The 27,159-nt window shown below is 50.1% G+C and overlaps 1 protein-coding gene across 4 annotated transcripts in view; it reads right to left on the bottom strand.

Annotated features, from left to right (window-relative positions):
- ST3GAL2 (ST3 beta-galactoside alpha-2,3-sialyltransferase 2) overlaps positions 1–27,159 on the bottom strand; it is a 66,905-nt gene that overhangs the window by 21,727 nt on the left and 18,019 nt on the right. Inside the window, exon 1 of one of the 4 annotated variants that reach the window (XM_023210387.3) lies at positions 23,691–24,014. The exons of the other annotated variants lie outside the window; for them this stretch is intronic. The gene's annotated coding sequence lies outside the window, so the exon portion shown is untranslated. Of the gene's footprint in view, positions 1–23,690; positions 24,015–27,159 lie in introns of those variants that run through there. 4 annotated transcript variants of the gene reach the window in all.

The raw sequence follows: 27,159 nt of genomic DNA, 5'->3' as shown, positions 1-27,159 counted from the left end.
CGCAGGGGGCACCTGACGGAATTGCACAGCCTGTTGGGGAGAGGAAAATCCCTGGTTTTGACAACACGTCTGGAAAGAGGAGAGAAGTAGAGCATCTGGCAAAGGCCCTTGCTTTGGGAACCCCAGGTCCAGGTGTTACTGCAAACTTACGCTGCTCAGCTTGCTGTGGTGAGAGCAAATGGAGCCATGGGGAGGAGCTAAAAAAAAAAATTCAGAGGCCCCCTGACACGCACTAAAAATCCCAAAAGTGACCTGGCACTGACTCTCTCACAGTTCATTTCTACCTGTGCCTCTCAGCTGCCCACTGCATCATGGGCTCGCTCCCCTTCACAGCTACTCAGATCATTCATGATAAGCCCATGCATACCTCGATATAAAGAGCTCGGAGAAGGCATGCCCGGTGGCTCATGCCTGTAATCCCACCACTTTGGGAGACCGAGGCAGGTGGATGACCTGAGGTCAGGAGTTCAAGACCAGCCTAGCCAACATGGTGAAACCCCATCTCTACTAAAAATACAAAAAGTCAGCCTGGCGTTGTGGTGGCCAACTATAATCCCAGCTACGCGGGAGGCTGAGGCAGGAGAATCACTTGAACCCAGGAGGCGGAGGTTGCAGTGAGCCGAGATCACACTATTGCACTCCAGCCTGGGTGACAAGAGCAAAACCCTGTCTCAAAAAAAAAAAAGGCCAGGCGTAGTGGCTTACGCCTGTAATTCTAGCACTTTTGGAGGCCGAGGCGGGTGGATCACCTGAGGTCGGCAGTTTGAGACCAGCCTGACCAACATGAAGAAATTCCATCTCTACTAAAAATACAAAATTAGCTGGGCATGGTGGCACATGCCTGTAATCCCAGCTACTCGGGAGGCTGAGGCAGGAGAATCGCTTGAACCCCAGAGGCGGAGATTGCGCCAATGCACTCCAGCCTGGGCAATAAGAGCGAAACTCTGTCTCAAAAAAAAGAAGGGATAAATTATGGTGCATTTTGTGCCATATAGTAAAATGAATAAACTCCAGTTTCAGACATTAACAGGGATGAATATGGCCAAAAAATTATTATATCGAGCAAAAAGAGTAGTCATGGATAAATGATCACAGCATGAATCCATGAAAAGCTAAAAAATATGCAAAGCTAAGCAAGACATTGTTTATGCCTCTCTATAAACATAATAATAGAGAAAATCAAGGAAACACCACAAAATTCAGGGAATTCCTCTGGAGAGGGAAGAGAGGTAGATGAAATAAGGAGGGCTGAAGAGGCTTCAGGAGTACTGCGTACCTCATAATGCAGGTGGTGGGTACAGAAGTATTTCTTTTTCTTTTGAGATGGAGTCTTGCTCTGTCACCAGGCGGGAGTGCAGTGGCATGATCTTGGCTCACTGCAGCCTCCACTTCCTGGGTTCAAACAATTCTCCTATCTCAGCCTCCTGAGTAGCTGGGATTACAGGCGTGTGCCACCACACCCAGCTAATTTTTTGTATTTTTAGTAGAGACGGGGTTTCACTATGTTGGCTAGGCTGGTCTCCAACTCCTGACCTCAGGTGATCCACCCGCCTTGGCCTCCCAAAGTGCTGGGATTACAGGCATGAGCCACCGCACCCGGCCATGGAGTATTTCTTATGTTTATTCTTTAAAGAGCACAAACACGATATATACTACTTTGAGTCTATGATGCATTTCATAGTAAAAATCTAAAATGCTTTTAGGTTAAAATATGTTTTATTAAAGGACTACTCTGGCTGTTGCATAAGACTAGCAGGGAGACCAGAAAGGAACTGCTGCAATATCCCAAGTGGTAGAGGTGGTGAGAAATGCCTGGATGTACCCTGAAGGGCCTAACTAGTAGGGTAGTTGGCGGGTACAAGGAGGGGGCCCATGGGGAAGGGAAGAGGGGAGCAGGGTGGGAAGAGGAAGACAGGAATTAGGGAGACATGGAGGCTGTGGCCTGAGCAACCTGGTGGATGGGGGTGCCATTCACTATACAGAAAAGACAGAAAATTAATAGGCTTTGCTGAGAAAAAACAAAAGTTCTGGTTAAATTTAAAATGTCTTTTAGGCCGGATGTGGTGGCTAATGTCTGTAATCCCAACATTTTGGGAAGCCAAGGCGGGAAGATCACTTGAGGTCTGGAGTTTGAGACCAGCCTGGTCAATACAGCAAGACCCCATCTCTACAAAAAAAAGTAAAAACACTGGGCATGGTGGCTCACGCCTGTAATCTCAGCACTTTGGGAGGCCGAGGCGGGCAGATCACGAGGTCTGGAGATTGAGACTTTCCTGGTCAGCATGGCAAAACCCCATCTCTACTAAAAATACAAAAAATTAGCTGGGCGTGGTGGCGGGTGCCTGTAATCCCAGCTACTCGGGAGGCTGAGGCAGGAGAATTGCTTGACCCAGGGAGTCAGAGACTGTGTGAGCTGAGATCGCACCACTGCACTACAGCCTGGCAACAGAGTGACACTGCGTCTCAAGCAAGCAAACAAACAAACAAGTAAAAACATTAGCTGGGCATGGTAGCACGTGCCTGTAGTCCTAGCTACTCAGGAGGCTGAAGTGTAAGGATCACTTGAGCTCAGGAGTTCAAGGCTGCAATGAGCCGTGATTATGCCATGGCACTTCAGGATGGGTGACAGAGTGATACCCCAAATCAAAAAAAAGAAAGTTTTTTAGACATTCACATGCAGATGGAAACAGGCAGTTGGACACACCTGTCTGAAGCTCATGGGTGAGGTCAGAGTTAGAGGGATATATTTGAGAGTCATCAGAGTACGTACCGTTCATTCTTAAAACTATAGGACCAGAAGAAATCATCTAGGGAGGGTCTGCCACAAAAAAGAGGAGGCGGCTGAGGACAGAGCCTGGGGCACTCTGCTGTCTAAAAGAGAAGCCAGGAAAGAAAAAGCCAGTGAGGTAGGAGGAAAAAACAGCCCTGCATCTGGGAAGCCAAGAGAAGAAAGTTTCGAGAATGAAGGAGGAATTAACAGTGTCAAGTGTTTGAAAAAGTAAGGTGAGGACTGAGAATTGACCACTGGATGGAGGGCAGTGGTGACCTTCACAATGACTGATCCAGGGGTATTGCAAGACTCAAGCACAGGAAAAGATGCTCAACGTCGGCCGGGCGCGGTGGCTCAAGCCTGTAATCCCAGCACTTTAGGAGACCGAGACGTGCGGATCACGAGGTCAGGAGATTGAGACCATCCTGGCTAACACGGTGAAACCCCGTCTCTACTAAAAATACAAAAAATAAAAATAAAACTAGCCGGGCGAGGTGGCGGGCGCCTGTAGTCCCATCTACTTGGGAGGCTGAGGCAGAAGAATGGCTTAAACCCGGGAGGTGGAGCTTGCAGTGAGCTGAGATTTGGCCACTGCACTCCAGCCTAGGAGACAGAGACAGACTCTGTCTCAAAAAAAAAAAAAAAAGAAAAGATGCTCAATGTCATTAATCATTAGGGAAATGCAAATCAAAACTATAATCAGATACCACTTCCTGCCCATCAGGGTGGCTGTAATTAACAAGACAGATAATAACGAGTGTTAGTGAGGACGCAGAGACATTGGAACTCTCAGACTTTGCTGGTGGGAATGTGAAATGGTGCAGTCGGTTTGGGAAACAGTCTGGCAGTTCCTCAAAAGATTAAATGTCCAGTCACCATAACATATGACTCAGCAATTCCACTTCTAGGTATAAACTCAAGAGAAATAAAAACTTAGGTTCACATAAAAACTCGTACACATGGCTGGGCACAGTGGCTCACGCCTGTAATCCCAGCACTGTGGGAGGCCAAGGTGGGTGGATCACTAGTTCAAGAGATCAAGACCATCTGGCCAACTTGGTAAAACCCCATCTCCATTAAAAATACAAAAATTAGGCCGGGCACGGTGGCTCACGCCTGTAATCTCAGCACTTTGGGAGGCCAAGGCAAGTGGATCACGAGGTCAGGAGATCAAGACCATCCTGGCTAACATGGTGAAACCCTGTCTCTACTAAAAATAGAAAAAATAAACCGGGCGTGGTGGTGGGCGCCTGTAGTCCCAGCTACTTGGGAGGCTGAGGCAGGAGAATGGTGTGAACTCAGGAGGTGGAGCTTGCAGTGAGCCGAGATCGCGCCACTGCACTCCAGCCTGGGCGATAGAGCGAGACTCCATCTCAAAAAAAAAAAACAAAAAAAAGGGGCCGGGCACAGTGGCTCAGGCCTATAATCCCAGCGCTTTGGGAGGCCGAGACGGGCGGATCACGAGGTCAGGAGATCGAGACCATCCTGGCTAACACGGTGAAACCCCGTCTCTACTAAAAATACAAAAAACTAGCCGGGCGAGGTGGCGGGCACCTGTAGTCTCAGCTACTCTGGAGGCTGAGGCAGGAGAATGGCGTAAAACCCGGGAGGTGGAGCTTGCAGTGAGCTGAGATCTGGCCACTGCACTCCAGCCTGGGCGAAAGAGCAAGACTCCGTCTCAAAATCAAACAAACAAACAAACAAAAATTAGCTGGGCGTGGTGGCAGTGCCTGTAGTCCCAGCTACTCAGGAGGCTGAGGCTGAAGAATCGCTTGAACTTCGGAGGCAGAGGTTGCGGTGAGCCGAGATCGTGCCACTGCACTCTAGCCTGGCGACAGAGCGAGACTCCATCTCAAAACAAACAAACAAACTTGTACGCAGCATTATTCATAAGAGTGCCAACATGGAAACAACTCAAAGTTCCATCAACCAATACATAAATAAACAAAATGTGGTATATACATACAAGGGAGTATTATTCAGATATAAAAAGGAATCAAATTCTAGTACCTGTTACAGCATGGATGAACCTGAAAACCCCCTGCTAAGTGAAAGAAGCCAGGCACAGCCAGGTGCGGTGGCTCAAGCCTGTAATCTCAGCACTTTGGGAGGCCAAGGCAGGTGGATCACGAGGTTAGGAGATTGAGACCATCCTGGTTAACACGGTGAAACCCCGTCTCTACTAAAAACACAAAAAATTAGCCGGGCGTGGTGGCAGGCGCCTGTAGTCCCAGCTACTCAGGAGGCTGAGGCAGGAGAATGGCTTGAACCCAGGAAGGCGGAGTTTGCAGTGAGCCAAGATCGCGCCACTGCACTCCAGCCTGGGCGACAGAGCAAGACTACGTCTTAAAGAAAAAAAAAAAAAAAAAAAGAAGGAGCCAGGCACAAAAGGCCCCATGCTGGATGATTTATATAAAATGTACAGAATAGGCAAATCCATAGAGAAAGACAGTAGACTACCAGTTGCCAGGGGCTGGGGGATAGAGGAGAATGTGGAATGACTGCCAGTGGGCTGCAGTTTCCTTCTGGGGTGATGTTCTAAAATTGTTTGTGGTCAATAGGTTAAAAGCCACTGACAGCGAGGTGTGGTGGCTCACGCCTATAATCCCGCCACTTGGGAGGCTGAGGCAGGAGACTCGCATGAACCTGGGAGGCAGAGGTTGTGGTGAGCCGAGATCACGCCACTGCACTCCTGACTCCTGCCTGGGTGACAGAGTAAGACACTGTCTCAAAAAAAAAAAAAAAAAAAAAAAGGAATGGGATGTAAGAGTGTGGAATGAGGTTCAGCTGAGAGATGGTCCAGAATGTGTGTACACTGATGGGAATGAATTATTAGAGGAGAAATTTATGATGCAGGAAAAAGAGGCAAACAAAGGAAAAAAGGCCAGGAGCAGCAAGAGATGACAGCATCGAGTCTGGTCCTGGAGAGGCTTCATGTGGGACAGGTAGCAAAGCCGAGCAAGCAGCACAGATAGTGAGGGTCCCTTTATTGTTGGGGTTGGAGATTTACAGAGAGACCAGGTGTGAAATAGTCTTCTAAAAGAGAAAGGAAGTAACTAGGGAAATTTAGGAGGTGGCTAGGCAACACTATGGCCTATTTTTTTTTTTTTTTAATGGAGTCTCACTCGGTTGCCCAGGCTGGAGTACAGTGGCGCAATCTTGGCTCACTGCAACCTCTGCCTCCTGGGTTCAAGCAATTCTCCTACCCCAGCCTCCCAAGTAGCTGGGACTACAGGCCTACACCACCAAGCCCAGCTAATTTTTGTATTTTCAGCAGAGATGGGGTTTCGTTATGTTGACTAGGTTGGTCTCAAACTCCTGACCTCAAGTGATCCATCCGCCTTGGCCTCCCAAGGTGCTGGGATTACAGACGTGAGCCACTGTGCCAATACTACAGTCTTCTAAGAAGTTTGTGGGCACAAATTTGGCAAATTTGGGGAGACCATTTATCAATAAACGTCCCCTGAATGGCTGGTCCATGTCCAGGTAGCTGAGGCTGTCCAGAGTAACTGGCAGCCAGGATCCAGTGGTCAGGGGCAGCAAGGGCCTTGAAGACCCCATCTTCCATCCCCAGGAGATGCAGCCTTGAGCTACTTCCACCTCCCAGTACAAGGAACCTCAAAGGAGACCCTCACCAGCTTGCAGGTAAACGGAAGGAAAAAACAAAAGCACCGGATTGAGGAGCAAAGCAAAGAGTGCCCCAAAAGGAGAACAGCAGGGACTGTTGTGGAGGCTGTAGCAGCTTTAGAGCCAATTCTCGGTCAGATCCCAGGAGACAACCGTCAACGAATTAACCTCATGAAGCACAGGAGAGCACCACCTCAGACCAGCACAGTTGAATACAACCTTCCTGGTATGCAGAGAAAAGAAACGTCAAAATAGGCCGGGGGCGGTGGCTCAAGCCTATAATCCCAGCACTTTGGGAGGCCGAGACGGGCGGATCACGAGGTCAGGAGATCGAGACCATCCTGGCTAACACAGTGAAACCCCCTCTCTACTAAAAAATACAAAAAACTAGCCGGGCGAGATGGCGGGCGCTTGTAGTCCCAGCTACTTGGGAGGTAGAGGCAGGAGAATGGCGTGAATCCAGGAGGCGGAGGTTGCAGTGAGCTGAGATCCAGCCACTGCACTCCAGCCTGGGCGACAGAGCAAGACTCCGTCTCAAAAAAAAAAAAAGAAAGAAAGAAACGTCAAAATAAGGCACTGAGGCTGGGGGGATGGGTGCTGCTTGCCTCTGGGACGGAGGGGAGAAGGACAAAAGATAAAGCCCCTCTCCGCCCACTTACACACAGTCTGAGGACGTGTCCCAAAGCTCATTCTAAAGGCATTAAGCCACAGCCTACTGCTCCAATGGCCCGATGCTTTATGAACCTCTGAGCATTTTCGGGGGATAGCCTCTCATTTAGTATGCGCAGGAGTCCCAGGACCAGCTGACCAAGGTCAGCCAGGCGGAAGTGAAGATGCTTTAACGCCACACTAGGTCTGATGACTTCAAGCCCAGAGCTCCTTCCACAGCCCCCACTGCCTTCCCAAAGCATTTTTCCACTAACTGGGGTATAACCATCAAAAGATTCGCTGTGTCCCAGATCCCTGCCAGCCTAGCAATCCAGAATACTCCCTGCCTCCTGGGTGGGGGGCAGCACCCAAATCAGGCAGAAGGAGTTGAGGAGGGGCAGGTGGTGAGTTACTGAAAGCCGACAACTCAAAAGCAGCAAGGCCTGTCCTTGACCTGTCTGAGAATGGGCCACTTCACCACCCTGCTTGGTTAACTGAAGTCACTCGCATTGCAACACCCTGGCATCAGCCTCTGGCACGACCCCTCAGTGCTACCCTTGGGACTCAGGCCCTTTCCACTCACCAGCACCAAACCCTCGGGCAGTCACTCCCTTCCTGCAGGACATCCAGCCTTGACTTGATATCTAGCTGAAATCTCAGCTCTGGTACCTCCGATGCTGCCCAGAATTTGTAGTCAGAAACCCAGAAGGCAAGAGCTAACACCCTTCTTCAAACCAAGAACTTTGCCTTTCAATGAAGTCCTAGAGAAATAAACTGTCAGTCTTCACTGGACGAGGATCAACGCTGCACCCTAACAGCCTCTTCCTGTAGGAGATAGCTCAAAGCAACAAAAGAAAAGAAAGAAAAAATAGGCCGGGCGTGGTGGCTCAAGCCTGTAATCCCAGCACTTTGGGAGGCCGAGACCGGCGGATCACGAAGTCAGGAGATGAAGACCATCCTGGCTAACGCGGCGAAACCCCGTCTCTACTAAAAAATACCAATAAAACTACCTGGGCGAGGTGGCGGGCGCCTGTAGTCCCAGCTACTTGGGAGGCTGAGGCAGGAGAATGGCGTAAACCCGGGAGGCGGAGCTTGTAGTGAGCTGAGATCCGGCCACTGCACTCCAGCCTGGGTGACAGAGCGAGACTCTGTCTCAAAAAAAAAAAAAAAAAAGAAAGAAAGAAAAAATAAAGAAACAGCTTCTAAGAAGAAGAAGCTGGGCCCTGAGGCACGGGGAGGGGTGCGGCAGAGGAGTCGGGAGGAATAGTGCCTTCAGATCCACCACGTGCTGCCTCAGGAGGGAGCCCCACTGTATTTTGAGTCGGGGTGGGCAGGGGGAAATCCAGTATCTTCCTGTACCTATCTATACTAAGGCATAAAGTAACTTGTAGAAAAACAGTTCTCGGCCAGGTGTGGTGGCTCACACCTATAATCCCAGCACTTTGGAGGACTGAGGCTGGAGGATCGCTTCAGTCCAGGGGTTGCAGCCTGGGCAATAGCGAGACCTCATCTCTATTTTATGAAAAAAGTTCAAACCACCTGTGTGGGGAAGACCAGGTCTCTCCACATTCTAGACAGCTTTCCACCTCCAGCATCCTTTTTTTTTTTTTTGAGATGGAGTTTTGCTTTTATTGCCCAGACTGGAGTGCAATGGCACGATCTCGGCTCACTGCAACCTCCACTTCCCAGGTTCAAGCGATTCTCCTGCCTCAACCTCCTGAGTAGCTGGGATTAGAGGCATGTGCCACCACACCTGGCTACTTTTGTATTTTTAGTCGAGATGGCGTTTAACCGTGTTGGCCAGGCTGGTCTGGAACTCCCAACCTCAGGTGATCCACCCACTGGGCCTCCCAAGGTGCTGGGATTACAGGCGTGAGCCACCACGCTCAGGCTTTTTCCCCTTTTTTGAGACAGGATCTCACTCTGCTACCCAGACTGGAATGTCGGTGGCGCCATCACAGCTGACTGTAGCCTTGACCTCCTGGGCTCAAATGATCCTCCTACCTCAGGTCCCCGAGTAGCTAGGACCGTAGGCGCACACCACCAGACCTGGCTAATTTTTGTTTTTTTTTGTAAAGACAGAGACTTGCTATGTTCCCCAGACTGGACTTGAACTCTCAGACTCCTGCCTCAGCCTCCTACGTTGCTGGGACTATAGGTGTGCACTACTGTGCCCAGCCCAAGCTACTTTTGTTGGTTTGTTTTTTTGTTGTTGTAGAGATGATGTCTTGCTATGTTGCCCAGGCTGATCTCAAACTCCTATTCTCAAATGATCCTCCCAACCTGGCCTCCCAAAGAGCTGAGATTACAAGTATGAGCCACCTTGCTCAGCCCTCAGACTTCTTTGCTTTTTATTTCACCTGATTCTCTTGTTTTCAAATAGATGAGTTTAATCCATTTCACTTTGGACTTATGTTACTATCTTATTTAGTGTTTTGTCTACTATTTTTTCTTTAGTTTTTTCTTTCTTTTTTTTTTTTTTTCTTTGAGACGGAGTCTTGCTCTGTCACCCAGGCTGGAGTGCAGTGGCCGGATCTCAGCTCACTGCAAGCTCCGCCTCCTGGGTTCACGCCATTCTCCTGCCTCAGCCTCCCGAGTAGCTGGGACTACAGGCGCCCGCCACCTCATCCGGCTAGTTTTATTTTTATTTTTTGTATTTTTTGTAGAGACGGGGTTTCACCGTGCTAGCCAAGATGGTCTCGATCTCCTGACCTCGTGATCCGCCCGTCTCGGCCTCCCAAAGTGCTGGGATTACAGGCTTGAGCCACCGCGCCCGGCCTAGTTTTTTCTCTTCCTGACTTGGGTTGACATATTCCCCCCCCCCCCCCCCCCCTTTTTTTTTTTTTTTTTTTTTTTTGAGACAGAGTCTCGCTCTGTCGCCCAGGCTGGAGTGCAGTGGCTTGATTTTGGCTCACTGCAAGCTCCGCCTCCCGGGTTCATGCCATTCTCCTGCCTCAGCCTCCCAAGTAGCTGGGACTACAGGTGCCCACCACCATGCCCCACTAATTTTTTTTTTTTTTTTTTTTTTTGTTTTTTTTGTAGAGACGGGGTTTCACCATGTTAGGATGGTCTCGATCTTCTGACCTCGTGATTCCTGCCTCAGCCTCCCAAAGTGCTGGGATTACAGGTGTGAGCCACCACATCCACCCAACCCTCACCACTTTTTTCCCCCCTCCTGGTTTGGAAATTATACTCCTTTAGTTTTTTTAGAGATTAATCTTATATGTACATTTTCTTGATGAAGTCTTCAGTTTTTCAGTAATGCCATTCTCTTAATAAGGCAGAAATTTGGTGTGGCTTAACAATAAAATTCTCTATTCTTATTCTTCCTTGGTAATGTGATCAACAATTCCAGTTTTCCCTTAAAAAAAAAAAAAAAATTTGGCCGAGCGCGGTGACTCAAGCCTGTAATCCCAGCACTCTGGGAGGCTGAGACGGGCGGATCACAAGGTCAGGAGATCGAGACCATCCTGGCTAACACGGTGAAACCCCGTCTCTACTAAAAAATACAAAAAACTAGCCAGGCGTGGTGGCGGACGTCTGTAGTCCCAGCCACTTGGGAGGCTGAGGCAGGAGAATGGCGTAAACCTGGGAGGTGGAGCTTGCAGTGAGCTGAGATCCGGCCACTGCACTCCAGCTTGGGTGACAGAGCAAGACTCTGTCTCAAAAAAAAAAAAAAAAAAAAAATTTTAAAACCCCCTTTGATCTGTGTTTTTTTTTTTTTTTTTTTTTTGTCTCTATGTTTTGCCATCTGTAGCAGACACTGTTGGCTGCCTACCAGCGGCCACTCACTTTTTCGCTTGCCAACAGAATCCTGATTTGTTTGGGCAGCTAAGGACCCAGTGCTGGCAGATGATGCAAGACTGGCTAAGGCCAACCAGAGCCAACCACAGCAAGCCTGTCCCTTTTTCACCAGGAACTGGTTTGAGGATGGACTGGCTCAGGTCAATGAGACCCAAGGGAGTATCTGCTAGGGCCATCTTGGAAAGATTTTCCTTTCCAAATAAACAGCCGGGCACAGTGGCTCACGACGGTAATCCCAGCGCTTTGGGAGGCTGAGGCAGGCATATCACCTGAGGTCAGGAGTTTGAGACCAGCCTGGGCAACGTGGTGAAACCTCATCTCTACTAAAAATACAAAAATTAGCTGGGCTTGGGGGCAAGTGCTTGCAATCCCAGCTACTCAGGAGGCTAAGGCACAAGAGTCACTTTACCCGGGAGGTGGAAGTTGAAGTGGGCGGAGCGGAGATCACACCTTCCAGCCTGGATGACAGTGACTGCAACAACAACAACAACAACAACAACAACAACAACAACAACAAAGCAGCAGCAGCACATGAAAAGAAAGCTTCCTTTCTCCTAGGATCTCTGTGCCTTCCTGCCTGGGATGTGGCAGGTTGATGATATAATGACTGGACCTATGGCAGCCATCTCACGATCATGAGAGACACCTTACTCACACCTGTAATCCCGGCACTTTGGGAGGCTGAGGCAGGCGGATCACCTGAGGGTGGGAGTTCAAGACCAGCCTGACCAACATGGAGAAACCCTATCTCTACTAAAATGCAAAATTAGCCAGGCGTGGTGGCACACGCCTGTAATCCCAGCTGCTCGGGAGGGTGAGGTGGGAGAATCGCTTGAACCCGGGAGGCAGAGGTTGCGGTGAGCTGAGATCGCGCCATTGCACTCCAGCCTGGGCAACAAGAGCAAAACTCCATCTCAAAAAATAAAAAAAAAGTTAATTCAATTGACCAACATGTATCCACTTCTGTGCTTACTGTTGGCACCAACAACCTGATCTTTCTTCAGGGGTTTACTTTTCTTTTTACTGAAGTACATCTGTAACCATTCTTTCAGCAAAGGTCTGTAGGTGATAAAACTGTCTTAGCCTGTCCAAAAATACCTTTATTTTACCTCATTCTTGAATGATAGCTGGCTATGAAATTCTAGGTTAACAAGGAGCTTTTCTAAGACATTCTTCTATTGTTTTCTGGCACCCAGTGTTGATGTTATTTGTGATCTAACTGTCAATTCTTGGAATTCTTTCTTAACTCCAGTAGTTTTTAACTCTCTTAGTCTCGTGGGGTATGGCAGCTCATGCCTGTAATCCCAGCACTTTGGGAGACCACGGTGGGCGGATTGCTTGAGACCAAGAGTTTGAGATCAACCTGGGCAACACAACACCCTGTCTCTACAAACAATACAAAAATTAGCCGGGCATGGTGGCATGTTTCTGTAGGCCCAGCTACTCAGGAGGCTGGGGTGGGAGGATTACCTGAGCCTCGCAGGTCAAGGCCACAGTGAGCCATGATTGCGCCACTGCCCTCCAACGTGGCCTCAGAAAGCAAAATAAAATCCTACTATTGTCTGTAGTTTCACTGTATTATATCTAGTGACATATTATTTATCCTGTTTGATGTTCATGCTGTTTTTTCAAATCAGAAATTTCAAGTCATTATTTCAAGCCATTATCTCTTTAAATATTATTTCTAGGCTGGGCACAGTGGCTCATACCTGTAATCCCAGCATTTTCAGAGGCCTAGGCAGGCAGATCACTTGAGCTCAGGAGTTCAAAACCAGCTTAGACAACATGGCAAAACCCCATCTCTATAATAAAAAATAAAAAAATTAGGTGTGGTAGCACACGCCTGTGGTCCCAGAAAGTCAAGAGGCAAAGGTGAAAGGATGGCTTGAGGCTGGGCATGGTGGCTCATACCTGTAATCCCAGTACTTTGGGAAGCCAAGGCAGGTGGATCACCTGAGATCAGGAGTTCACGAACAGCCTGGCCAACATGGTGAAACCCTATCTCTATTAATCACACAAAAAATAAGCCGGGCATGGTGGCAGATGCCTGTATTCCTAGCTACTCAGGAGGCTGAAGCAGAAGACTCACTTGAACCCAGGAGGAGGAGGTTGCAGTGAGCTAGGATCGAGCCACTACACTCCAGCCTGGGCAACAAGAGTGAAACTCTGTCTCAAAAAAAAGTTAGCTGGGCGTGGTGGTGAGTGCCTACAGCCCTAGTTACTCCGGAAGCTGAGGTGGCAGGATCGTTTGAACCAGGGAAGTCAAGGCTGCACTGAGCCATGATCTTGCCACTGCACGCCAGCCTGGGCAACAGAGTGAGACTCTGTCTCTATAAAAAATAAAAAGCTGACCGGGTGTGGTGACTCACGCCTATAATCCCAGAACTTTGGGAGGCCGAACTGGGCAGTTCACCTGAGATCAGGAGTTCGAGACCAGCCTGACCAACATGGAAAAATCCTGTCTCTACTAAAAATACAAAAAAAAAAAAAAAATTAGCCGGGTGTGGTGGCGCATGCCTGTGATCCCAGCTACTCCAGAGGCTAAGGCAGGAGAATCGCTTGAGCCCAGGAGGCGGAGGTTGAGGTGAGCCAAGATCATGCCATTGCACTCCAGCCTGGGCAACAAGAGCAAAACTCTATCTCAGAAAATAACATAACATAACATAACATAACATAACATAACATAACATAACATAACATAACATAATATAACATAACATAAAATAAGCTATAGCCCCAGGAAATGGTCAGTAGCAACTTTTCTCAGGCTACTGTCCAGCCTGTGCATTCAAGCAACTTCCTAGCCCTAATTCCATGCTCCAAGTGTAACACTTTATAGCTCTGTTATCCCAAATTTCTGCTTCCAGATTCAGAGACCAGCAGGTCCGCTCTGAGCCCGGCTTTCTTCCTTGAGTTCCTGTCTATTTCTCATCCACAGGGATATTTATCATGCTGAGTGTGGTGGGGGGTAGAAAAGCGGGGGCGTGCATGAATATGTTTTTAGAATTTTATCTTTTTATGTATTACTGCTATGTGTTTAGAGTATAAATTTACAGTGCCATCTTGACTGGATGAATTGGATTTAACTATTCGTACCAGGAAACTGGGCATCCCTGCCAATACCCATCTCTTGGGAACAGGTATCAAACTATCTCTAACAAGATTCATAGAACTCTAGCCAACACAGTGAGGGAAGGAGACTGAGATACCCTGGGGTCAACTGATTGAAAGGCCCAGTTGAAACTGCTCTCCCATTCCCACTGCTACCTTCATTCCAGTCCACAGAGGGATGGGGTAGGTCGTGCAGACATGCAAACGGGATCTTTCAGATGCGGTCTGGGCAGGCCTTCCCTGACCCAGGTAACACGGGACTTCAGTCTCTTCCACACCATTTGCTCATTTCAGTCTTTCACCTGACTAGTGAAAACTGCACACTGGCCATATAAACACCCCAATGGAAGGCCCATCTGACTCTAAGTCCCCAGTTTGCCAACACAGGCCCAGCCTGAAGTTCCACTGAAAAATCAGAACAATTAATTCAGGAACCAAATTCTAGTCTAAACTGTTACCAAGAAGCCAAGCAGGTTATTTTTAATTTCCAGGTCAAGTTTCTGTTTGTTTATTTTTGACATGGAGTCTCACTCCGTCATCCAGGCAGCAGCGTGATCTCGGCTCACTGCAAGCTCCGCCTCTCGGGTTCACGCCATTCTCCTGCCTCAGCCTCCCAAGTAGCTGGGACTACAGGTGCCGGCTACCACGCCCAGCTAATTTTTTGTATTTTTTAGAAGAGACAGGGTTTCACTGTGTTAGCCAGGACAGTCTCGATCTCCTGACCTCGTGATCTGCCTGCCTTTGCCTCCCAAAGTGCTGGGATTACAGGCGTGAGCCATCGCGGCCAGCCAATTTTTCTATTTTTAGCAGAGACGGGATTTTCGCCATGTTGGCCAGGCTGGTTTCAAACTCCTGACTGTTAGGGACAAGCTGCCCCAGGCCCCCTCTGCCACAATGCAGTTGACAGTTATCCTGAATACTCTGCAGCTGCATTCCTGAACCCTTATCTAGGCGCCACAGCAAGGTCACCAAATTTACTAGATTACAGCCCTCCAGGCGGCACGGGGAAAGTCACAAGAAACGTGGATAAACCTAAGTTATGCCCTCTTGTAAATTCCTGTTTTCACAAGATAATATATTGTAAGCCAGTCACGAGATAATATATGGTAAAATTAACTGACAAACAACCCCAGGGTCTCTCTCCCCCATATAAACCCCTCATTTTGCCGGGCGCGGTGGCTCAAGCCTGTAATCCCAGCACTTTGGGAGGCCGAGACGGGCGGATCACGAGGTCAGGAGATCGAGACCATCCTGGCTAACACTGTGAAACCCCGTCTCTACTAAAAAATACAAAAAACTAGCTGGGAGAGGTGGCGGGCGCCTGTAGTCCCAGCTACTCCGGAGGCTGAGGCAGGAGAATGGCGTAAACCCGGGAGGTAGAGCTTGCAGTGAGCTGAGATCCGGCCACTGCACTCCAGCCCGGGCGACAGAGCAAGACTCCGTCTCAAAAAAAAAATAAATAAATAAAAATAAACCTCTCATTTTGTAAGCTCAGGGCTGTCTCCTCTGACTGTGGTGGAGCAGCCCGGCAGGTTAATAAACTTCTTCACTTGACCTTGGGTCGGTCTCTCTCGGTCTCTCTCTCTCTCTCTCTTTCTCTCTCTCTCTCACACACGTCCTCTCTCTCGCCCCCCTGCTTTCTCGTCGTGTCTCTCGGCTAACCTTACACTGACCTCAGGTGATCCACCTGCCTAGGCCTCCCAAAGTGCTGGGATTACAGGCATGAGCCACCTTGCCTGGCCAAGAAGAAAGGCTATTTTGTTTCTTATAATTAGAGACAGGGTCTCCCTCTCTCCCCCAGACTGAAGTGCAGTGATGTGATGACGGCTCACTGCAACCTCAAACTCCATGGCTCGAGTGATCCTCCTGCTGCAGCCCCTCAACTAGCTGGGGGGCACATGTCACCACACCTAGCTGATTACTTTATTTTTGTAGAGATGGGGTCTTGCTTTATTGCCCAGGCTCCAAGGTTCTTTCTTTCTTCTTTCCCCTCCCTCCCTCCCTTCCTCCCTTCCTTCTTTCTTTCTTTTTCAGATGGGCTCTCGCTCTATCGAGACTGGACTGCAGTGGTGTGATCTCAATCCACTGTAACCTCTGTCTCCCAGGTTCAAACGATTCTCCTGCCTCAGCCTCCTGAGTAGCTGGGACTACAGGCGCCCACCACCTCGCCCGGCTAATTTTTGTATTTTTAGTAGAGATGGGGTTTCACCATGTTGCCTAGGCTGGTCTCAAATTCCTGACCTCAAGTGATCCACCCACCTCGGCCTCCCAAAGTGCTGTGATTACAGGAGTGAGCCAACGTGCCCAGCTTCCAAGATTCTTTAACAATCAAAAGGAAGCAATCCTACCTCCACTCTCCTCCTCCTCAATGATCTCAGCGTTGGTTACTGCTGACCACCACTGTGATTTCCAGTTTTACCTATTTCTTTCAGCTGCTAATGTATTTCAAAAGCATGAGATGGGGTGCCCTTATTCATGCAGCTGAGGTCAAGATCCTTAACATAAATAGCATTCAGAGATGCCCAAACCTGGTTCTCCCCCAGCCTCATCTCTTATCAGACCCTACTCTCTAAGGCTTACAAACTAATTTGGATCCCAAGCCAAATCTGGCCCACATTTATTAAGATTCTACACTGAAACTAAAAAGACATGTATGTGTCTCTCACTTATAAACCCTAAGAACTCTCAGGGTACAGAGACAATGCTATTTAATTCCTCATCTCCGTACCTGCAGCGCCTAGCACTGTCCTGCATATAGAAGGCATCGATAAATGCTTGTCCAACTGAGTGTATCATCTCTCTACATAAGCCCAGGGCTATAAAAATCGAAAGAAATGATGGTTATAAAAAATGCTTTGAAACCATTATTATGAATTACATAAGTATGCATATTAAAGTGATAATTATATTCTGCCCCCACTTTTTCATTTCTGACATTCTACAAGTGAGAGCTTTCCCTAACTTCTCTTGGACCACCCAGAAACATGAGGCCTCAGGTACAAACCAGATTGAGCAAATCCAAGCCTGTGGGAAAGGGGTGTGCGTGTAAAGCTGAAGCAGCTGCCTGGACCACAGCAGGGACAGTGGAAGTGTGCTGCTCTTAAGGGCCCGGCAACAGACATCCGCCACAGCTGCTGACCTGGAACTCCTGCAGCTCACTCCCCTAAGCACCACAGGCTGCAGTTCTCCCAGCTGGGGCTTTCCAGATCGCTCACCCGTTCACCTCGGCTCAAAGCATCTCGAGGTGAACAAAGTGCCTAGAAGAACTTGGATTCACATTGTGGGTTTGCCACTTGTCAGCTATTGACCATGTAACTTCTCTCATGGTCCTGATCTATGCGATGGCAATAGCGCCCATCTAGAAGGGGTTCCATGAGGATTACATAAAGGCACACATAAAGCTCTACCTCCTTGGCTATGGTCCTGGGTTGGGCAGACTGAGGGCCACAGCTCTGCAGGAGCCCCATGGCATCACAAGGCACAAACCCCTCCCGCACAGCCCTCACTCTGGCTCCACAGCACCCCCGCCCTGCTCCACCTTCCCAGCCCCCGCTTCCCACAGGAACTCTCGTCCCTGGGGCCCCACTCCCAGCAGGCACCAGCCTCCAGGAAGGTTGCGGTTTCAGGGCCAGCTCTACATTGCTTGATGCTCACCCCTAGACCCAGCAGAGGAGGGCACGTATCCATTCTATGGAACATGGCCGTGACCCCTTCCCCAGCCCCCACTTTAGCACACCCTGCAGAGCAGAGGCCTGACCTGAGCTGGTTCTAAACAGCTCCCTGAGTCTTGAGGCCAGAGAGCCACAAGGTAGGAACAAGATTCTAGAATACAAAGTTATTATAATAAGGAGTTTCTCTGCAGAGCCAAAAGCCTCAGACATTAACAGAGACAGAAGAAGAGTGGAAGACCCTGAAGGTAGGAGACGGGGAGGAACCCAAGTCTCCAGGGGAGACTTCTGGAGGAAGTAGGAAGTGGGATGAATAAACGGTAGCCCAGGGGAAGCCAGAGAGGGTCTGGAGAATGTGGGGTGGCATGGCATGGCTGGGGGTGGGGGGAGTGTTAGAAATTCATCTCCCAACCCTGCCCTCTGATGGCCTCCAAGGGGCCATTAAACTGGACCACATATCTCCCAGGGTGAAGGGACTAAGGTGCTGACAGTCTGCTCTGATTTCCTTTCAAGACAGGATTCAGAACGCCAGGTAGCTTGGCTGCTCATCACTGCTTATGATTCTGATCTTGGTCACACCGCGGATGTATAATAAGGAGCCACTGAGGAGCTGTCAGGGTCCTCTGTTTCCTTCTGCGCTCATCTGCATGTCTGGAGTATGCTTTGAATCACAAGAGAAAAACACAAGACTTGCGTGTTCTGCCAACAGTTATTGATCGACACCAGGCAGTGGCAGCCAGACTGGGAACAACCCTCCCTGACCCCTTAGCCAAGCCCTTTTTCCTACGGTCTGGGGGGTCCTCTCAGGAAACAATCAGGCCAGCTTCCTGCTCTGTCAAGGAGCACAGCATTGGAACTCCTGTTTTGAGGACTTCCTGCAAGCCCTCCAGCCTACCACAAAGTCAGGGCTCCTTGGCTTTGACAGCTATCCTTCCTCCAGGAGGGCTGCCCCTTCCAAAGGTATCAGGGGCAGCTGACCTCAGAGACTGGCATCCCAGGGTCCCAACTGGAGACTTTCCCCTCTCTAAGGAGGCAGAGCTAGTGACAGGAATACTAAGCACCAGCAGGGCACTACTGCTGAGGGCAGAGCTGGGGCTTCAAGGAGGAAAAGGCAGACGCAGTCCTCTACTTACAGCCCCCCTCGGCGAGCAGGACCATGCTCCCTGCCAAACTCACCCTCATCAAAGTGGGCCTTCCTTGACCTTCACAAAACATGGATCAGTCCACTCCTTCCCAAGCCCTGGCTTCCCCAGATACATAGACACGCTCTAGCCTGGTTGTGGAGGACCAGGTTGGGTGTGAGAGGGTTAGAAGAGAACCTCTGTGCACTCTGCTGTCCTCTCCAGGAGAGGGGTGAAAGGGAAGCAAAGCGAGCGATTTCTCCAGGTAACCTTCAACCCTCTCCTCCCCTACCCATGCACCTGGGGCAGGAAATCAGCTGGTGGCAACAGAGCCTCCCACACCAGAGGCTTCCTGGAACAACTCCAAGCAAGGGCACACAGCAGGAAGAGGAGACTCCAGGGCAGGGACACAAACGCTCTCCTAAAGAGCCCAGCCAGGGTGACTCACACAAAGTGGCAGGGAGGGCAGGGCATTCCCTCCCCCCTCCCAACTCTTGGATGTCAGCATCAAGGCTGGACCATGGCAAGGGACTCTGGTCTGGTTCCTACCCTCCTTCCACTGTAAGCTCCGGCAGGCTGGCCACCCTGAAAAAGGCTCAGGCCTGCTAGACTCCAGCAGGGGCTGATGGCAAGGGGCTAAGCTAGGGTACCTCCAAGTCCCGCCCATGCATACCAAGGAAAAGAGGAGATATGCTCTGGAACCTCCAGGCCACAGTCTTTGTGGCCCAGAGTTGAAGGACTGGACTTAAAAATCCACCATCTATCCCCAGATCCTGTGAGGGATGTGAGAATAGGGGAGAAAATACCAGGAGAGAGGTCACAATCCAACCACCAGCACTGCGAACCCGCAAGACAGGGACCCAGGCAGCAGGGGAAGTGACTGCTTCAGTGGAAAGGAAAGCTGCAAGATGGGGGTCTGTGGAGTCACTGCATAGGCACAGAGGCCCTCTGCAAACCAGAGGGCAGTGGCACAGTGACCCGGCTGGCATACTGAAACAGGCTCAGCCCAAAGCTCCAACACACAGGACAAGCTAAGCCCCTGAGAATGCTGAGAGATTGTGGGACATGAGGCCCTGGGGGTGCAGCAGCCTTGGGTCTCAGAGGCTTTCCTGTCCCAGCCTGGTGGCCAGAGGTCGGAGCAGCTCGCTCGCCTGGCTAGTGCTGGTGTCACACTCAAAGGTACAGGTGAACACAAGGTTCTTTCTCATCATCAGCCCCAGTCACAGACCTCGCCTCTTCCACTGGGCTGGTATGGCCTCTGCCTATAACCTTTCATCCTCCTGCCTAGCCAAGCTACCAAGGTGGGGTGTCTGCCAGAGCCACTGGGGCCAGGCAATATGGTGACAGCAACAGTCCAGGCTGCAGGTATGGAGGCCTACTTTGTACCAGGCAAATCCCTCCAAAGGGCTCCTAAGTTATCAGTGGGGTAGGGACACCGCAACTGACAATTTGACCCCCCCCTTCCTTTTTTTTTTAGACCAAGTTTTGCTCTTTCACCCAAGCTAGAGTGAAATGGCATGATCTTGGCTCACTGCAACCTCCGCCCCCGGGTTCAAATGATTCTCCTGCCCCAGCCTCCTAAGTAGCTAGGATTATAGTCGCCCACCACTATGCCTGGCTAATTTTTGTATTTTAGTAGAGACAGGGTTTCGCCATGCTGGCCAGGCTGGTCTCAAACTCTTGAACTATGGTGATCCGCCCGCCTCAGCCTCCCAAAGTGCTAGGATTATAGGCGTGAGTCACCACTCCTGGCCTTGACCCCCTTCTTAATCTATCCTGCCCCCACATTTCCCTGTGAGGCAGTGGTTCTTTTGATTTCTTGGGACTGCAAGTGAACACCTGGAATGAAATGGGCATACTGCACATGCCCACCAAGCAGCAGCCTGGAGTCACATCTGGCTCCTGGGCCCCACCGAGATGCTAAGCAGGACGCAGAGCTGACACCACAGGCTAGAAACTGAACTTTTTGGCCAGGATCTTATCTACTTCCCTCATTGACATGTGGTGGGGCTTTTTTTGTGCCCCGCTCCAAACCTAGAACAATCTTTTCCCCAGCCTACCCAAAAAACTTCCATCAACCAGGCCAACTTCTTATCAGTTTCTATTCTTGTGGCCCAGTGGGAGGAAGGAACCAGGTGGGGAGACTTGTATAGTTTCTGCCAAGATCAGATGTTGGAGAAAGCCTTTTGCATGGCAGCTCGTGGGCTAAACTGGCCTGAGCAGTATGGCAAGAGGTAGGTCATATTCCAAGGCCTACTTGGAACAATGCTACACTCCTAAAAGGTCCAGTCACATAGGTGCCAATCACCTGGGAGACCTAGGGAAACAGGCGTCCCTCCCTCCACCACCACAACCAGCAGCCCTGGGTAGAGAAGAGGGCAGAACAGAGATCTGACCACAGGGTGGTCAAGTAGTCTGGAGACGATTCCTGGTGGCACAGGTCCTAGAACACAACCTAGACAGTGGACAAGCCAGCACGCAGAGGCCAAAGAGCCTGGCAAAAGGATGTGCAGAGGTCTACTGGCCTTGGAGGTGGTTATCTCCTGGAAGGGGAATAACAGGGCCGGGTCCGAAAGCCCTGGAAACAAACCAGTAACTTGTTCTTTGTGAGCCAGGCGGTTTTTATTCTTCACACACCCTATCTTTAGCTTTTTTTTGTTCTCCTTTCATATTTAGTAATGTGTTTTGGAAAGGTCAGCCTGTGGCAGCTATGCTAATGGAAACTCAAGGAAGGTGTTTGCATCCATGCTTGGACCACAAGACTAAAAGGAAGTCATGTTCCCCCGCCTAGCCCTCCAGAGTGAAGGTACAGAAACACAAAGGAAAAGACGGAGGGAACCAGAGATGGGCCCCTTGCTCAGCTGCTGTGTCCTCTGGATACTTCCTGTCCAACAGGGACCCTGGAAGTTCCAGCTAGGAAGAGAGGTCACTGCGAGCCCATGGCCAGCTTAGTGCCATCGGATAACTTCCAGCACCAACCCTGCAGGTGGCTTTGGGAAGCATCGCTGCCCCACACCCTGCTTTTCCCTGTCACTAAGGTTCAGCCCTGGGAGATGGGCTGGGGAGGACAGTGCCCTGAGAGCCCAGCACACACCAGCCTTCATGTGTCCCGAGCTCCAGCTGAGCAGTCTTCCTCTTTCCTGAGGAGCCGACTACTGCTGTGACCTACTCAGGCAGGGCCCCTGGTTGCTAGGGAATCGGTTCACCACCTCTGGAAAGTGGCACTAACGCTGCTGTGAGTAGGTCCAAAGTGGGCCTTTCCCTGGCACCGCCTCTGAGCCTCATTCCTGGTGAGAAAAATCAGGGCGGGGGAGGCCAGGGGCCCTCCTCGGTCCCTGCTGCCCTTCCTCAAGGACTGACCTGTCCTCCTGGATCTGGCCTAAGCTGAGTTATAAGCTCCCTGCCAAGACAACATCCACTGTGCCATGCACTGCTATTGTCAAGTTTGGGGGGATGTGGAAAGGAGGGATACACAGACCTTGGTCCATGACAGTGGCCCCCAGGGAGCTGTCTTTGTTGTCTGGCTTTATTACATAGCTTAGGGTTACACAGGCATCGCCCACATGATGGTGCTATCAGGGACTGGGGCTGTGAGGAGGTGGGGCCCAGGGCCCACTTTCAAATCCCACCAGTCTTTGAGACAAGGTCTTACTCCAGCCCAGGCTGGAGTGCAGTGGTGGGTTCACGGCTCACTGCAGTCTTGACCTCCTGCCTGAGCCTCAGCCTCCTGAGCAGCTGGGACCACAGGTGCACACAACACCATGCCTGACTCTGCTTTCAAGCCCCTTGTCTCCCCATTGTGAGGCTAGGGCATCCCCACCCCACATGTGGTTAACTCATGCCTATGAGTTACCATTTTGTTTGTTGTTATTGCTTGTTTTTGTAAAGCCAGGGTCTCGCTATGTTGCCCAGGCTGGTCTTGAACTCCTGACCCCAACCCTCCTGTCTCAGCCTCTGAAAGTGCTGGATGGGCCTGAGCCACCATGCCCAGCCTGCACTAACATTTCACAGTGAATGATGGACCAATGCCAGAGGACTTTGATTCCAGGACTGGCTGTGCTCAATAGCAAAGCAGCTGTGTGTCTTTGGGCAAATCATACCTCTCTGGGCCTCAGGTCCTCCATTTGTAAAATGAGCATGCTAATGCCTACCTACTAACCTCATACACTCCCTGCAAAGATTAAATGAGCAATGACTGTAGGCTGTGGAGTGCTATATCCCCAAGTAACATTGAGTTTCAGCCTCACAGAGAGGAAGGAAACAGGGACGAGAGGCAACACTACGGCTAAGCCAAAGGGAACAGGTGTGTGAGAGAGGGGACTAGGGGACCAGTTAGAACCGGCCTCAGGCATAAACAGGCAGGGTGCTCTGAGCACCGAGCAGGAGAGGCAGACAGGTCAGTCTGGGCTGGCAGACAGTTTGGGAGAGAACTGGCTGTCAGCAAACATCTGAAGGGCAAAAGGAAAGACACAGGAGGGAGAGGCTCAGAATGAAAGAGGCATCCAGTCCCAAACTTCACTCCCGAGAACTCAGGAGCTGGTGAGCACTGCCCCGAAGTTCCCAGGCGCACCAGCATTTTGTTAATATACACATAACGGCATACCCTCAAAGAGCCCAAAGCCCTCATAGGGGCAGCCTTGACCTCTGGCACAGAGACCGCAGCAAAGTGACTCACCTGAGGTAAGAAGCCTGTGTAAGACCGAACTGAGGTCTCCTCTTAAGTCAGAGACTCAGAGCCCAGAGCACACTGCTGAGCTCTTACTACAACACCCAACTCCTGGCTTTGCCAAGCTGAGTCAAATACCTGTCCCCTCACAAACTGGAGGTGACAGAGAACTGAGTCCAAAAGAGCGCTATTTTTGTTTTTCTGTACCTGAAACTGGCACCACTGTCCTGGGCATTGTCTTCCAAAGAAGGAGACAGAGAGGCAGCACGACTTACCCCAAATCTCTCAACAGAATCCAGAAAGCACAGCCACACCAGAGCCATGTCCTCATCCCAGTGCCAGCAAGAAACAGCACAGGAGGGTGGGCATTCAGGAAGCTGATGTCACTGAATGTCTCCATCTCAGACAGGACCTAGCCATACACAGATCTCCCCTGGGCCATTAGGAGGAAGGGACCATTTGCCATAAAAATCAACACTTTAGGCTGGGTGCGGTAGCTCATGCCTGTAATCCCAGCACTTTGGGAGGCTGTGTTGGGCAGATCACCTGAGGTCAGGAGTTTGAATCCAGCTTGGCCAATGTGGTGAAATCCCATTTCTACTAAAAATACAAAAAACTAGCCGGGAATGGTGGCACACACCTGTCGTCCCTGCTACTGGGGAGGCTGAGGCAGGAGAATCCCTTGAACCTGGGAGGCGGAGGCTGCAATGAGCCAAGACTGAGCTACTGTACTCCAACCTGGGTGACAGAGAAAGGCTCCATCTAAAAACAAACAAAAAAAGTCAGTACTCCATACTGGAAAGAGCCTCCTGCCTGCACTTCAGAGAACCTGGGTTCTTGCCTCAGTTCTTCTACCTCCTGGTTTGGGGACCTTGGGCAAATTTCTCAACTTCCACTTCCTGATCTGCAAATGGAATGACTCAATGATTCTTTTTTTTTTTTTTTTTTGAGATGAAGTTTTTCGCTGTTGTTGCCCAAGCTGGAGTGCAATGGCGCAATCTCGGCTCACCACAACCTCCACCTCCTGGGTTCGAGCGATTCTCCTACCTCAGCCTTCTGAGTAGCTGAGATCACAGGCATGTGCCATGATGCCCACCTAATTTTTTTTTTTTTGTATTTTTAGTAGAAACAGAGTTTCTCCATGTTGGTCAGGCTGGTCTCGAACTCCCAATCTCAGGTGATCTGCTTGCCTCAGCCTCCCAAAGTGCTGGGATTACAGGCGTGAACCACCATGCCCGGCTATGACTTAATGATTTTAAGTTCCATTTTACATTCTAACATTCAATTTTTAACAAGATAAATTAATAAATGGCAACAGAACTACAGCAAAGCATGGTCTCCACGGGTCAAAATGGTACCTACCACTACCTCAATATATCACTTTTTTTTTTTTTTTTCCCTGAGACAGTCTCACTCTGTCACACAAGCCGGAGTGCAGTGGCACGATCTCAGCTCACTGTAACCTCTGCCTCCTGGGTTCAAGCAATTCTCCTGCCTCAGCCTCCTGAGAAGCTGGAACTACAGGCGCACATCACCACACCCAGCTAATTTCTGTATCTTTATGAGAGACAGGGTTTCACCATGGTGACCAGGCTGATCTTGAACTCCTGACCTCAGGTGATCCGTCCACCTCAGCCTCCTAAAGTGCTGGAATTACAGACGTGAGCTGCTGCGCCTGGCCTATCACATCTTTTTTTATGTTGACCAGGCTGTATTTGAACTTTTGGGCTCAAGCAATTCTTCCACCTCAGCTTCCCAAGCAGTGGGGACTACAGGCATGCATCACCACGCCCAGCTCAATACAAGACATCTTTATCATGAACAACAGGTCTTTGGGGAACCATCTCTCCCCAGCTGCCATCTCTGTGCCCTGTAACCCAGGCTTGGCCAATCAGGGCACCAATGCACCCAGCCACAGTGCCTGGTTCAGGATTGGACACAGGCTCCATATCAGAGTGAACTCAGGACTTCAGAAGGCACCTTGAGAAGAGATGCCGAGAGGAAAGAGGCCTGTGCTACAAGCAGGCACCTTCCATCACGTGGGAACCAAGAGCGGCATTATTTTCCCTGCGTGTGGCCAGTCATACCCACAGGCACCTGAGTCAAAGGTTTCCCTTACATCAAAGGGCACTTCAAATTGGATTTTTGGCCAGTGTAATTAAAGAAGTCCAAATGATACAATCTTACACCACGTGCAACCATTTTCCATTTCATTTGCAAGAACTTTATTTTATTTTCTATCTTTTTTCTTATTTGCTTATTTTTGAGACAGAGTTTTGCTCTTGTTGCCCAGGCTGGAGTGTAGTGGCGCAATCTCGGCTCACTGCAACCTCCACCTCCTGGGTTCAAGCAATTCTCTTGCCTCCCTGAGCAGCTGGGATTACAGGCATGCACCACCATTACTGGTTAATTTTGTATTTTTAGTAGAGACGGGGTTTCTCCACGTTGGTCAGGCTGGTCTCGAACTCCTGACCTCAGGTGATCTACCTGCCTCAGCCTCCCAGAGTGCTGGGATTACAGGTGTGAGCCACCACGCCTGGCCAAGAACTTTATAAAGCTACTTACTTGGCAGGGCACGGTGGCTCACACCTGTAATCCCAGCACTTTGGGAGGCCGAGGCAGGCGGATCACCTGAGGTCGGGAGTTTGAAACTAGCCTAACTAACATGGAGAAACCCAGTCCTCTACTAAAAATACAATACTAGCCGGGCATGGTGGTGCATGCCTGTAATCCAGCTACTCGGGAAGCTGAGACAGGAGACTCACTTGAACCCTCGAGATGGAGGTTGCAGTGAGCTGAGACCGCACCATTCACTCGAGCCTGGGTAACAGGAGCGAAACTCCGTCTCAAAAACAAAAACAAAACAAAACAAAAAAACTACTTACTTGACATCTAATGCAGAAGGGCTGCCCTGAACCTGCCTCTAAAATCCCTACCCTTGATAAATCGACCCAGCTCAGAGGCCCACAAGGGCAGAAGTGATCTGGGTACTGATGTTCAGGGATTCCTGGCAGTGGCTCAGTTCTGGCCAGGACTGAAGTCCTTCTCCAGCCAGAGAACTGCCCAGACATGCGGATGGTGAGGGAGGCCGTGACTGCATGGCCTTCCGGGGTGGCCTGGAGTAAAAACTGCCCACCATCAGAGTTCCCCAACCACAGGGAAGCCTCAGCAGGGGAGGGTGCCGTGCCTTTTGCTGTCTAGGAGTACCTTGAGCCAGCTGAAGTCGTCAGGAAAAAGGAACATGACCATGAATACAGAACGTAACAGGAAGTTAGGATCCCACATTTCATTTCTCATCTTGTAATGCACTATGGGGGCCAAAGCCTTTTTTTTTTTTTTTTTTGAGACTGAATCTCACTCTGTCACCCAAGCTGGAGTGCAATGGTGCAATCTCTGCTCACTGCAACCTCTGCCTCCCAGGTTCAAGCGATTCTCCTGCCTCAGCCTCCCAAGTAGCTGGGACTACAGGTGCATGCCATCACACCTGGCTAATTCTTTATATTTTTAGTAGACATGGGGTTTCACCAGGTTGGCCAGGCTGGTCTTCAATTCTTTTTTTTTTTTTTTTTTGAGACGGAGTCTCGCTCTGTGGCCCAGGCTGGAATGCAGTGGCCGGATCTCAGCTCACTGCAAGCTCCGCCTCCCAGGTTCACGCCATTCTCCTGCCTCAGCCTCCCAAGCAGCTGGGATTACAGGCGCCCGCCACCTCGCCCGGCTAGTTTTTTTGTATTTTTTAGTAGAGAC

The sequence above is a fragment of the Piliocolobus tephrosceles genome, chromosome 17 (genome assembly GCF_002776525.5).
Source record: "Piliocolobus tephrosceles isolate RC106 chromosome 17, ASM277652v3, whole genome shotgun sequence".
NCBI classification, from domain to species: domain Eukaryota; kingdom Metazoa; phylum Chordata; class Mammalia; order Primates; family Cercopithecidae; genus Piliocolobus; species Piliocolobus tephrosceles.
The sequence above is the reverse complement of the archived record's forward strand: the minus strand, read 5'-3'. Positions and strand labels throughout refer to the sequence as shown.